Below are 13,743 nucleotides of genomic sequence, written 5' to 3'. Positions count from 1 at the left end.
ACAGAGAACGTGGATTACAGAACTTGCAATATAGAACGTGGAATAAAGAACGTGGAACCAAGAACGTGGAACAGAGAAAATGGAATATAGAACATGGAACAGAGAACAAAGTACAGAGAACGTGGAATATAGAACGTGGAACTGAGAATGTTGAACAGAGAAAGTAGAATATAGAATGTAGGAATGAGAATGTGGAACATAGAATGTAGAACAGAGAACATGGAACAGAGAACGTCGAACAGAAAAAGTAGAATATAGAAAGTGGAACAGAGAACGTGGAATATAGAACGAGGAACAGAGAATTTGAAAATAGAACGTGGAATATAGAACGTTGAACAGAGAATGTGGAACTGAGAACGTGGAATACAGAACGTGGAATATAGAACGTGGAACAAATAACGTGGAACAGAGAACATGGAATATAGAACATGGATCAGTGAACATGGTACAGAGAACATGGAAGATAGAACATAGACCACAGAACGTGGAATATAGAACGTAGAACAGAGAATGTGGAACTGAGAACGTGGAATACAGAACGTGGAATATAGAACGTGGAATAAAGAACGTGGAACCAAGAACGTGGAACAGAGAAAATCGAATATAGAACATGGAACAGAGAACATAGTACAGAGAACGTGGAATATAGAACGTGGAACTGAGAATGTGGAACAGAGAAAGTAGAATATAGAATGTAGAAATGAGAATGTGGAACATAGAATTTAGAACAGAGAACGTGGAACAGAGAACGTCGAACAGAAAAAGTAGAATATAGAACGTGGAACAGAGAACGTGGAATATAGAACGAGGAACAGAGAATTTGAAAATAGAACGTGGAATAGAGAACGTGGAATATAGAATGTGGAACAGAGAACGTGTAATATAGAACGTGGAACAGAGAACGTGGAACAAAGAACGTGGAACAGAGGAAGTGGAAAATAGAACGTTCAACAGAGAACGTGGAATATAGAACATGAAACAGAGAACGTGGAATATAGAACATGGAACAGAGAATGCGGAACAGAGAACGTGGTATATAGAACGTGGAACAGAGAACGTGGAAGATAGAACGTGGAACAGAGAAAGTAGAATATAGAATGTAGAAATGAGAATGTGGAATATAGAATGTAGAACAGAGAACGTGGAACAGGGAACATCGAACAGAAAAAGTAGAATATAGAACGTGGAATATAGAACATGGAACAGACAACCTGGAATATACAACGTGGAACAGAGAAATTGGAAAATAGAATGTGGAACAGAGAACATGGAATATAGAACGTGGAACAGAGAACGTGGAACAGAGAATGTGGAATATAGAACGTGGAACAAAGAAAGTGGAAAATAGAATGTGGAACAGAGACCCTGGTACAGAGAACGTGGAATATAGAATGTGGAACAGAGAACGTGGATTAAAAAACATGGAACAGAGAACGTGGAACAGAGAACATGGAAGATAGAACATGGAACAGAGAACATGGAACAGAGAACGTGGAATATAGAACGTGGAACAGAGAACGTGGAACAGAGAAAGTGGAATATAGAGTGTGGAACAGTGAACGTGGAACAAAGAACGTGGAACAGAGAAAGTGGAAAATATAATGTGGAATATAGAACGTGAAACAGAGTACGTCGAATATAGAAATTGGAACTGAGAATGTGGAACAGAGAACATGGAATATAGAATGTGGAACAGAGATCGTGGAATATAGAACACGGAACAGAGAACGTGGAATATAGAACGTTGAACAGAGAATGTGGAACTGAAAACGTGGAATACAGAACAGTGGAATATAGAAAGTGGAACAAATAACGTGGAACAGAGAACATGGAATATACAACATGGATCAGTGAACGTGGTACAGAGAACGTGGAATATAGAATGTGGAGTATAAAATGTGGAACAGAGAACGTGGAACAGAGAACGTGGAACATAGAACGTGGAATATAGTGTGTGGAACAGAGAATGTGGAACATAGAATGAGGAACAGAGAAAGTGGAAAATAGTATGTGGAATATAGAACGTGAAACAGAGAACGTGGAATATAGAACGGGGAACTGAGAATGTGGAACAGAGAACGTGGATTACAGAACTTGCAATATAGAACGTGGAATAAAGAACGTGGAACCAAGAACGTGGAACAGAGAAAATGGAATATAGAACATGGAACAGAGAACAAAGTACAGAGAACGTGGAATATAGAACGTGGAACTGAGAATGTTGAACAGAGAAAGTAGAATATAGAATGTAGGAATGAGAATGTGGAACATAGAATGTAGAACAGAGAACATGGAACAGAGAACGTCGAACAGAAAAAGTAGAATATAGAAAGTGGAACAGAGAACGTGGAATATAGAACGAGGAACAGAGAATTTGAAAATAGAACGTGGAATATAGAACGTTGAACAGAGAATGTGGAACTGAGAACGTGGAATACAGAACGTGGAATATAGAACGTGGAACAAATAACGTGGAACAGAGAACATGGAATATAGAACATGGATCAGTGAACATGGTACAGAGAACATGGAAGATAGAACATAGACCACAGAACGTGGAATATAGAACGTAGAACAGAGAATGTGGAACTGAGAACGTGGAATACAGAACGTGGAATATAGAACGTGGAATAAAGAACGTGGAACCAAGAACGTGGAACAGAGAAAATCGAATATAGAACATGGAACAGAGAACATAGTACAGAGAACGTGGAATATAGAACGTGGAACTGAGAATGTGGAACAGAGAAAGTAGAATATAGAATGTAGAAATGAGAATGTGGAACATAGAATTTAGAACAGAGAACGTGGAACAGAGAACGTCGAACAGAAAAAGTAGAATATAGAACGTGGAACAGAGAACGTGGAATATAGAACGAGGAACAGAGAATTTGAAAATAGAACGTGGAATAGAGAACGTGGAATATAGAATGTGGAACAGAGAACGTGTAATATAGAACGTGGAACAGAGAACGTGGAACAAAGAACGTGGAACAGAGGAAGTGGAAAATAGAACGTTCAACAGAGAACGTGGAATATAGAACATGAAACAGAGAACGTGGAATATAGAACATGGAACAGAGAATGCGGAACAGAGAACGTGGTATATAGAACGTGGAACAGAGAACGTGGAAGATAGAACGTGGAACAGAGAAAGTAGAATATAGAATGTAGAAATGAGAATGTGGAATATAGAATGTAGAACAGAGAACGTGGAACAGGGAACATCGAACAGAAAAAGTAGAATATAGAACGTGGAATATAGAACATGGAACAGACAACCTGGAATATACAACGTGGAACAGAGAAATTGGAAAATAGAATGTGGAACAGAGAACATGGAATATAGAACGTGGAACAGAGAACGTGGAACAGAGAATGTGGAATATAGAACGTGGAACAAAGAAAGTGGAAAATAGAATGTGGAACAGAGACCCTGGTACAGAGAACGTGGAATATAGAATGTGGAACAGAGAACGTGGATTAAAAAACATGGAACAGAGAACGTGGAACAGAGAACATGGAAGATAGAACATGGAACAGAGAACATGGAACAGAGAACGTGGAATATAGAACGTGGAACAGAGAACGTGGAACAGAGAAAGTGGAATATAGAGTGTGGAACAGTGAACGTGGAACAAAGAACGTGGAACAGAGAAAGTGGAAAATATAATGTGGAATATAGAACGTGAAACAGAGTACGTCGAATATAGAAATTGGAACTGAGAATGTGGAACAGAGAACATGGAATATAGAATGTGGAACAGAGATCGTGGAATATAGAACACGGAACAGAGAACGTGGAATATAGAACGTTGAACAGAGAATGTGGAACTGAAAACGTGGAATACAGAACAGTGGAATATAGAAAGTGGAACAAATAACGTGGAACAGAGAACATGGAATATAGAACATGGATCAGTGAACGTGGTACAGAGAACGTGGAATATAGAATGTGGAGTATAAAATGTGGAACAGAGAACGTGGAACAGAGAACGTGGAACATAGAACGTGGAATATAGTGTGTGGAACAGAGAATGTGGAACATAGAATGTGGAACAGAGAAAGTGGAATACAGAACGTGGAATAGAGAATGAGGAACAGAGAACATGGAACAGAGAACGTGGAATATAGAACGTGGAACAAAGAATGTGGAAGAAAGAACGTGGAATACAGAACATGGAATATAGAACGTGGAACAAATAACGTGGAACAGAGAACATGGAATATAGAACATTGATCAGTGAACGTGGTACAGAGAGCGTGGAACATAGAATGTGGAGTATAGAATGTGGAACTGAATACGTGGAACAGAGAACGTGGAATATAGAGTGTGGAACAGTGAACGTGGAACAAAGAACGTGGAACAGAGAAAGTGGAAAATAGAATGTGGAATATAGAACGTGAAACAGAGTACGTCGAATATAGAAATTGGAACTGAGAATGTGGAACAGAGAACATGGAATATAGAATGTGGAACAGAGATCGTGGAATATAGAACACGGAACAGAGAACGTGGAATATAGAACGTTGAACAGAGAATGTGGAACTCAGAACGTGGAATACAGAACGTGGAATATAGAAAGTGGAACAAATAACGTGGAACAGAGAAAATGGAATATAGAACATGGATCAGTGAACGTGGTACAGAGAACGTGGAATATAGAATGTGGAGTATAAAATGTGGAACAGAGAACATGGAACAGAGAACGTGGAACATAGAACGTGGAATATAGTGTGTGGAACAGAGAATGTGGAACATAGAATGTGGAACAGAGAAAGTGGAAAATAGTATGTGGAATATAGAACGTGAAACAGAGAACGTGGAATATAGAACGTGGAACTGAGAATGTGGAACAGAGAACGTGGATTACAGAACTTGGAATATAGAACGTGGAATAAAGAACGTGGAACCAAGAACGTGGAACAGAGAAAATCGAATATAGAACATGGAACAGAGAACATAGTACAGAGAACGTGGAATATAGAAAGTGGAACTGAGAATGCTGAACAGAGAAAGTAGAATATAGAATGTAGAAATGAGAATGTGGAACATAGAATGTAGAACAGAGAACGTGGAACAGAGAACGTCGAACAGAAAAAGTAGAATATAGAACGTGGAACAGAGAACGTGGAATATAGAACGAGGAACAGAGAATTTGAAAATAGAACGTGGAATAGAGAACGTGGAATATAGAATGTGGAACAGAGAACGTGTAATATAGAACGTGGAACAGAGAACGTGGAACAAAGAACGTGGAACAGAGGAAGTGGAAAAAAGAACGTTCAACAGAGAACGTGGAATATAGAACATGAAACAGAGAACGTGGAATATAGAACATGGAACAGAGAATGCGGAACAGAGAACGTGGAATATAGAACGTGGAACAGAGAAAGTAGAATATAGAATGTAGAAATGAGAATGTGGAATATAGAATGTAGAACAGAGAACATGGAACAGGGAACATCGAACAGAAAAGTAGAATATAGAACGTGGAATATAGAACATGGAACAGACAACCTGGAATATACAAAGTGGAACAGAGAAATTGGAAAATAGAATGTGGAACAGAGAACATGGAATATAGAACGTGGAACAGAGAACGTGGAAGATAGAACATGGAAGATAGAACGTGGAACAGAGAACATGGAACAGAGAACGTGGAATATAGAACGTGGAATAGAAAACGTGGAACAGAGAAAGTGGAATATTGAAAGTGGAACAGAGAACCTGGAATATAGAAAGTGGGAGAGAGAACGTGGAACAGAGAACGTGGAATATAGAACATAGACCACAGAACGTGGAATATAGAACGTTGAACAGAGAATGTGGAACTAAGAACGTGGAATACAGAACGTGGAATATAGAACGTGGAACAAATAACGTGGAACAGAGAACATGGAATATAGAACATGGATCAGTGAACGTGTTACAGAGAACGTGGAATATAGAATGTGGAGTATAGATTGTGGAACAGAGAACGTGGAACAGAGAACGTGGAACATAGAACGTGGAATATAGAGTGTAGAACAGAGAATGTGGAACATAGAACGTGGAACAGAGAAAGTGGAAAATAGAATGTGGAATATAGAATGTGAAACAGAGAACGTCGAATATAGAACTTGGAATATAGAACGTGGAATAAAGAACGTGGAACCAAGAACGTGGAGCAGAGAAAATGGAATATAGAACATGGAACCTAGTACAGAGAATGTGGAATATAGAACGTGGAACTGAGAACATGGAACAGAGAAAGTAGAATATAGAACGTAGAAATGAGAATGTGGAACATAGAATGTAGAACAGAGAACGTCGAACAGAGAACGTCGAACAGAAAAAGTAGAATATAGAACGTGGAACAGAGAACGTGGAATAAAGAACGCGGAACAGAGAATTTGAAAATAGAACGTGGAACAGAGACCATGGAACAAAAAACATGGAACTGAGAAAGTGTAACAGAGAACGTGGATTATAGAACAAGGAACAGAGAACGTGGAATAAAAAAAATGGAACAGAGAACGTGGAATATAGAACGTGGAACAGAGAATGTGGAACATAGATCGTGGAATACAGAATGTGGAATATAGAACGTGGAATATAGAACGTGGAACAAAGAATGTGGAACAGAGAACAAGGAATATAGAACATGGAACAGAGAACGTAGTACAGATAGCGTGGAATATAGAATATGGAACAGAGAACGTGGAATAAAGAACATGGAACAGAGAACGTGGAACAGAGAACGTGGAATATAGAACGTGGAATATAGAACGTGGAATGTAGAACGTGGAACAGAGAAAGTGGAACAGAGAACGTGGAATATAAAACGTGGAACAAAGAATGTGGAACAAAGAACGTGGAACAGAGAAAGTGGAAAATAGAACGTGGAACAGAGAACCTGGTACAGAGAACGTGGAAAATAGAATGTGGAACAGGGAACGTGGAACAGAGAACGTGGAATAAAAAAAATGGAACAGAGAACGTGGAATATAGAACGTGGAACAGAGAATGTGGAACAGAGATCGTGGAATACAGAATGTGGAATATAGAACGTGGAACAAAGAATGTGGAACAGAGAACAAGGAATATAGAACATGGAACAGAGAATCTAGTACAGAGAGCATGGAATATAGAATATGGAACAGAGAACGTGAAACAGAGAGAGTGGAAAATAGAACGTGGAACAGAAAACCTGGTACAGAGAACGTGGAATATAGAACGTGGAACAGAGAACGTGGAATAAAAAACATGGAACAGAGAACGTGGAATATAGAACATGGAACAGAGAACCTGGTACAGAGAACGTGGAATATAGAACGTGGAACAGAGAACATGGAATATAGAACATGGATCAGTGTACGTGGTACAGAGAGCGTGGAACATAGAATGTGGAGTATAGAATGTGGAACAGAATACGTGGATCAGAGAACGTGGAATATAGAGTGTGGATCAGAGAACGTGGAACAGAGTACGTCGAATATAGAAATTGGAACTGAGAATGTGGAACAGAGAACATGGAATATAGAATGTGGAACAGAGATCGTGGAATATAGAACACGGAACAGAGAACGTGGAATATAGAACGTTGAACAGAGAATGTTGAACTGAGAACATGGAATACAGAACGTGGAATATAGAAAGTGGAACAAATAACGTGGAACAGAGAACATGGAATATAGAACATGGATCAGTGAACGTGGTACAGAGAACGTGGAATATAGAATGTGGAGTATAAAATGTGGAACAGAGAACGTGGAACAGAGAACGTGGAACATAGAACGTGGAATATAGTGTGTGGAACAGAGAATGTGGAACATAGAATGAGGAACAGAGAAAGTGGAAAATAGTATGTGGAATATAGAACGTGAAACAGAGAACGTGGAATATAGAACGGGGAACTGAGAATGTGGAACAGAGAACGTGGATTACAGAACTTGCAATATAGAACGTGGAATAAAGAACGTGGAACCAAGAACGTGGAACAGAGAAAATGGAATATAGAACATGGAACAGAGAACAAAGTACAGAGAACGTGGAATATAGAACGTGGAACTGAGAATGTTGAACAGAGAAAGTAGAATATAGAATGTAGGAATGAGAATGTGGAACATAGAATGTAGAACAGAGAACATGGAACAGAGAACGTCGAACAGAAAAAGTAGAATATAGAAAGTGGAACAGAGAACGTGGAATATAGAACGAGGAACAGAGAATTTGAAAATAGAACGTGGAATATAGAACGTTGAACAGAGAATGTGGAACTGAGAACGTGGAATACAGAACGTGGAATATAGAACGTGGAACAAATAACGTGGAACAGAGAACATGGAATATAGAACATGGATCAGTGAACATGGTACAGAGAACATGGAAGATAGAACATAGACCACAGAACGTGGAATATAGAACGTAGAACAGAGAATGTGGAACTGAGAACGTGGAATACAGATCGTGGAATATAGAACGTGGAATAAAGAACGTGGAACCAAGAACGTGGAACAGAGAAAATCGAATATAGAACATGGAACAGAGAACATAGTACAGAGAACGTGGAATATAGAACGTGGAACTGAGAATGTGGAACAGAGAAAGTAGAATATAGAATGTAGAAATGAGAATGTGGAACATAGAATTTAGAACAGAGAACGTGGAACAGAGAACGTCGAACAGAAAAAGTAGAATATAGAACGTGGAACAGAGAACGTGGAATATAGAACGAGGAACAGAGAATTTGAAAATAGAACGTGGAATAGAGAACGTGGAATATAGAATGTGGAACAGAGAACGTGTAATATAGAACGTGGAACAGAGAACGTGGAACAAAGAACGTGGAACAGAGGAAGTGGAAAATAGAACGTTCAACAGAGAACGTGGAATATAGAACATGAAACAGAGAACGTGGAATATAGAACATGGAACAGAGAATGCGGAACAGAGAACGTGGTATATAGAACGTGGAACAGAGAACGTGGAAGATAGAACGTGGAACAGAGAAAGTAGAATATAGAATGTAGAAATGAGAATGTGGAATATAGAATGTAGAACAGAGAACGTGGAACAGGGAACATCGAACAGAAAAAGTAGAATATAGAACGTGGAATATAGAACATGGAACAGACAACCTGGAATATACAACGTGGAACAGAGAACGTGGAACAGAGAATGTGGAATATAGAACGTGGAACAAAGAAAGTGGAAAATAGAATGTGGAACAGAGACCCTGGTACAGAGAACGTGGAATATAGAATGTGGAACAGAGAACGTGGATTAAAAAACATGGAACAGAGAACGTGGAACAGAGAACATGGAAGATAGAACATGGAACAGAGAACATGGAACAGAGAACGTGGAATATAGAACGTGGAACAGAGAACGTGGAACAGAGAAAGTGGAATATAGAGTGTGGAACAGTGAACGTGGAACAAAGAACGTGGAACAGAGAAAGTGGAAAATAGAATGTGGAATATAGAACGTGAAACAGAGTACGTCGAATATAGAAATTGGAACTGAGAATGTGGAACAGAGAACATGGAATATAGAATGTGGAACAGAGATCGTGGAATATAGAACACGGAACAGAGAACGTGGAATATAGAACGTTGAACAGAGAATGTGGAACTGAAAACGTGGAATACAGAACAGTGGAATATAGAAAGTGGAACAAATAACGTGGAACAGAGAACATGGAATATACAACATGGATCAGTGAACGTGGTACAGAGAACGTGGAATATAGAATGTGGAGTATAAAATGTGGAACAGAGAACGTGGAACAGAGAACGTGGAACATAGAACGTGGAATATAGTGTGTGGAACAGAGAATGTGGAACATAGAATGTGGAACAGAGAAAGTGGAATACAGAACGTGGAATAGAGAATGAGGAACAGAGAACATGGAACAGAGAACGTGGAATATAGAACGTGGAACAAAGAATGTGGAAGAAAGAACGTGGAATACAGAACATGGAATATAGAACGTGGAACAAATAACGTGGAACAGAGAACATGGAATATAGAACATTGATCAGTGAACGTGGTACAGAGAGCGTGGAACATAGAATGTGGAGTATAGAATGTGGAACTGAATACGTGGAACAGAGAACGTGGAATATAGAGTGTGGAACAGTGAACGTGGAACAAAGAACGTGGAACAGAGAAAGTGGAAAATAGAATGTGGAATATAGAACGTGAAACAGAGTACGTCGAATATAGAAATTGGAACTGAGAATGTGGAACAGAGAACATGGAATATAGAATGTGGAACAGAGATCGTGGAATATAGAACACGGAACAGAGAACGTGGAATATAGAACGTTGAACAGAGAATGTGGAACTCAGAACGTGGAATACAGAACGTGGAATATAGAAAGTGGAACAAATAACGTGGAACAGAGAAAATGGAATATAGAACATGGATCAGTGAACGTGGTACAGAGAACGTGGAATATAGAATGTGGAGTATAAAATGTGGAACAGAGAACGTGGAACAGAGAACGTGGAACATAGAACGTGGAATATAGTGTGTGGAACAGAGAATGTGGAACATAGAATGTGGAACAGAGAAAGTGGAAAATAGTATGTGGAATATAGAACGTGAAACAGAGAACGTGGAATATAGAACGTGGAACTGAGAATGTGGAACAGAGAACGTGGATTACAGAACTTGGAATATAGAACGTGGAATAAAGAACGTGGAACCAAGAACGTGGAACAGAGAAAATCGAATATAGAACATGGAACAGAGAACATAGTACAGAGAACGTGGAATATAGAAAGTGGAACTGAGAATGCTGAACAGAGAAAGTAGAATATAGAATGTAGAAATGAGAATGTGGAACATAGAATGTAGAACAGAGAACGTGGAACAGAGAACGTCGAACAGAAAAAGTAGAATATAGAACGTGGAACAGAGAACGTGGAATATAGAACGAGGAACAGAGAATTTGAAAATAGAACGTGGAATAGAGAACGTGGAATATAGAATGTGGAACAGAGAACGTGTAATATAGAACGTGGAACAGAGAACGTGGAACAAAGAACGTGGAACAGAGGAAGTGGAAAAAAGAACGTTCAACAGAGAACGTGGAATATAGAACATGAAACAGAGAACGTGGAATATAGAACATGGAACAGAGAATGCGGAACAGAGAACGTGGAATATAGAACGTGGAACAGAGAAAGTAGAATATAGAATGTAGAAATGAGAATGTGGAATATAGAATGTAGAACAGAGAACATGGAACAGGGAACATCGAACAGAAAAGTAGAATATAGAACGTGGAATATAGAACATGGAACAGACAACCTGGAATATACAAAGTGGAACAGAGAAATTGGAAAATAGAATGTGGAACAGAGAACATGGAATATAGAACGTGGAACAGAGAACGTGGAAGATAGAACATGGAAGATAGAACGTGGAACAGAGAACATGGAACAGAGAACGTGGAATATAGAACGTGGAATAGAAAACGTGGAACAGAGAAAGTGGAATATTGAAAGTGGAACAGAGAACCTGGAATATAGAAAGTGGGAGAGAGAACGTGGAACAGAGAACGTGGAATATAGAACATAGACCACAGAACGTGGAATATAGAACGTTGAACAGAGAATGTGGAACTAAGAACGTGGAATACAGAACGTGGAATATAGAACGTGGAACAAATAACGTGGAACAGAGAACATGGAATATAGAACATGGATCAGTGAACGTGTTACAGAGAACGTGGAATATAGAATGTGGAGTATAGATTGTGGAACAGAGAACGTGGAACAGAGAACGTGGAACATAGAACGTGGAATATAGAGTGTAGAACAGAGAATGTGGAACATAGAACGTGGAACAGAGAAAGTGGAAAATAGAATGTGGAATATAGAATGTGAAACAGAGAACGTCGAATATAGAACTTGGAATATAGAACGTGGAATAAAGAACGTGGAACCAAGAACGTGGAGCAGAGAAAATGGAATATAGAACATGGAACCTAGTACAGAGAATGTGGAATATAGAACGTGGAACTGAGAACATGGAACAGAGAAAGTAGAATATAGAACGTAGAAATGAGAATGTGGAACATAGAATGTAGAACAGAGAACGTCGAACAGAGAACGTCGAACAGAAAAAGTAGAATATAGAACGTGGAACAGAGAACGTGGAATAAAGAACGCGGAACAGAGAATTTGAAAATAGAACGTGGAACAGAGACCATGGAACAAAAAACATGGAACTGAGAAAGTGTAACAGAGAACGTGGATTATAGAACAAGGAACAGAGAACGTGGAATAAAAAAAATGGAACAGAGAACGTGGAATATAGAACGTGGAACAGAGAATGTGGAACATAGATCGTGGAATACAGAATGTGGAATATAGAACGTGGAATATAGAACGTGGAACAAAGAATGTGGAACAGAGAACAAGGAATATAGAACATGGAACAGAGAACGTAGTACAGATAGCGTGGAATATAGAATATGGAACAGAGAACGTGGAATAAAGAACATGGAACAGAGAACGTGGAACAGAGAACGTGGAATATAGAACGTGGAATATAGAACGTGGAATGTAGAACGTGGAACAGAGAAAGTGGAACAGAGAACGTGGAATATAAAACGTGGAACAAAGAATGTGGAACAAAGAACGTGGAACAGAGAAAGTGGAAAATAGAACGTGGAACAGAGAACCTGGTACAGAGAACGTGGAAAATAGAATGTGGAACAGGGAACGTGGAACAGAGAACGTGGAATAAAAAAAATGGAACAGAGAACGTGGAATATAGAACGTGGAACAGAGAATGTGGAACAGAGATCGTGGAATACAGAATGTGGAATATAGAACGTGGAACAAAGAATGTGGAACAGAGAACAAGGAATATAGAACATGGAACAGAGAATCTAGTACAGAGAGCATGGAATATAGAATATGGAACAGAGAACGTGAAACAGAGAGAGTGGAAAATAGAACGTGGAACAGAAAACCTGGTACAGAGAACGTGGAATATAGAACGTGGAACAGAGAACGTGGAATAAAAAACATGGAACAGAGAACGTGGAATATAGAACATGGAACAGAGAACCTGGTACAGAGAACGTGGAATATAGAACGTGGAACAGAGAACATGGAATATAGAACATGGATCAGTGTACGTGGTACAGAGAGCGTGGAACATAGAATGTGGAGTATAGAATGTGGAACAGAATACGTGGAACAGAGAACGTGGAATATAGAGTGTGGATCAGAGAACGTGGAACAGAGTACATCGAATATAGAAATTGGAACTGAGAATGTGGAACAGAGAACATGGAATATAGAATGTGGAACAGAGATCGTGGAATATAGAACACGGAACAGAGAACGTGGAATATAGAACGTTGAACAGAGAATGTTGAACTGAGAACATGGAATACAGAACGTGGAATATAGAAAGTGGAACAAATAACGTGGAACAGAGAACATGGAATATAGAACATGGATCAGTGAACGTGGTACAGAGAACGTGGAATATAGAATGTGGAGTATAAAATGTGGAACAGAGAACGTGGAACAGAGAACGTGGAACATAGAACGTGGAATATAGTGTGTGGAACAGAGAATGTGGAACATAGAATGAGGAACAGAGAAAGTGGAAAATAGTATGTGGAATATAGAACGTGAAACAGAGAACGTGGAATATAGAACGGGGAACTGAGAATGTGGAACAGAGAACGTGGATTACAGAACTTGCAATATAGAACGTGGAATAA

The sequence above is a fragment of the Hemitrygon akajei genome, chromosome 11 (assembly GCF_048418815.1).
Source record: "Hemitrygon akajei chromosome 11, sHemAka1.3, whole genome shotgun sequence".
Lineage (NCBI taxonomy): Eukaryota > Metazoa > Chordata > Chondrichthyes > Myliobatiformes > Dasyatidae > Hemitrygon > Hemitrygon akajei.
Note: the sequence above shows the minus strand (reverse complement) of the source record.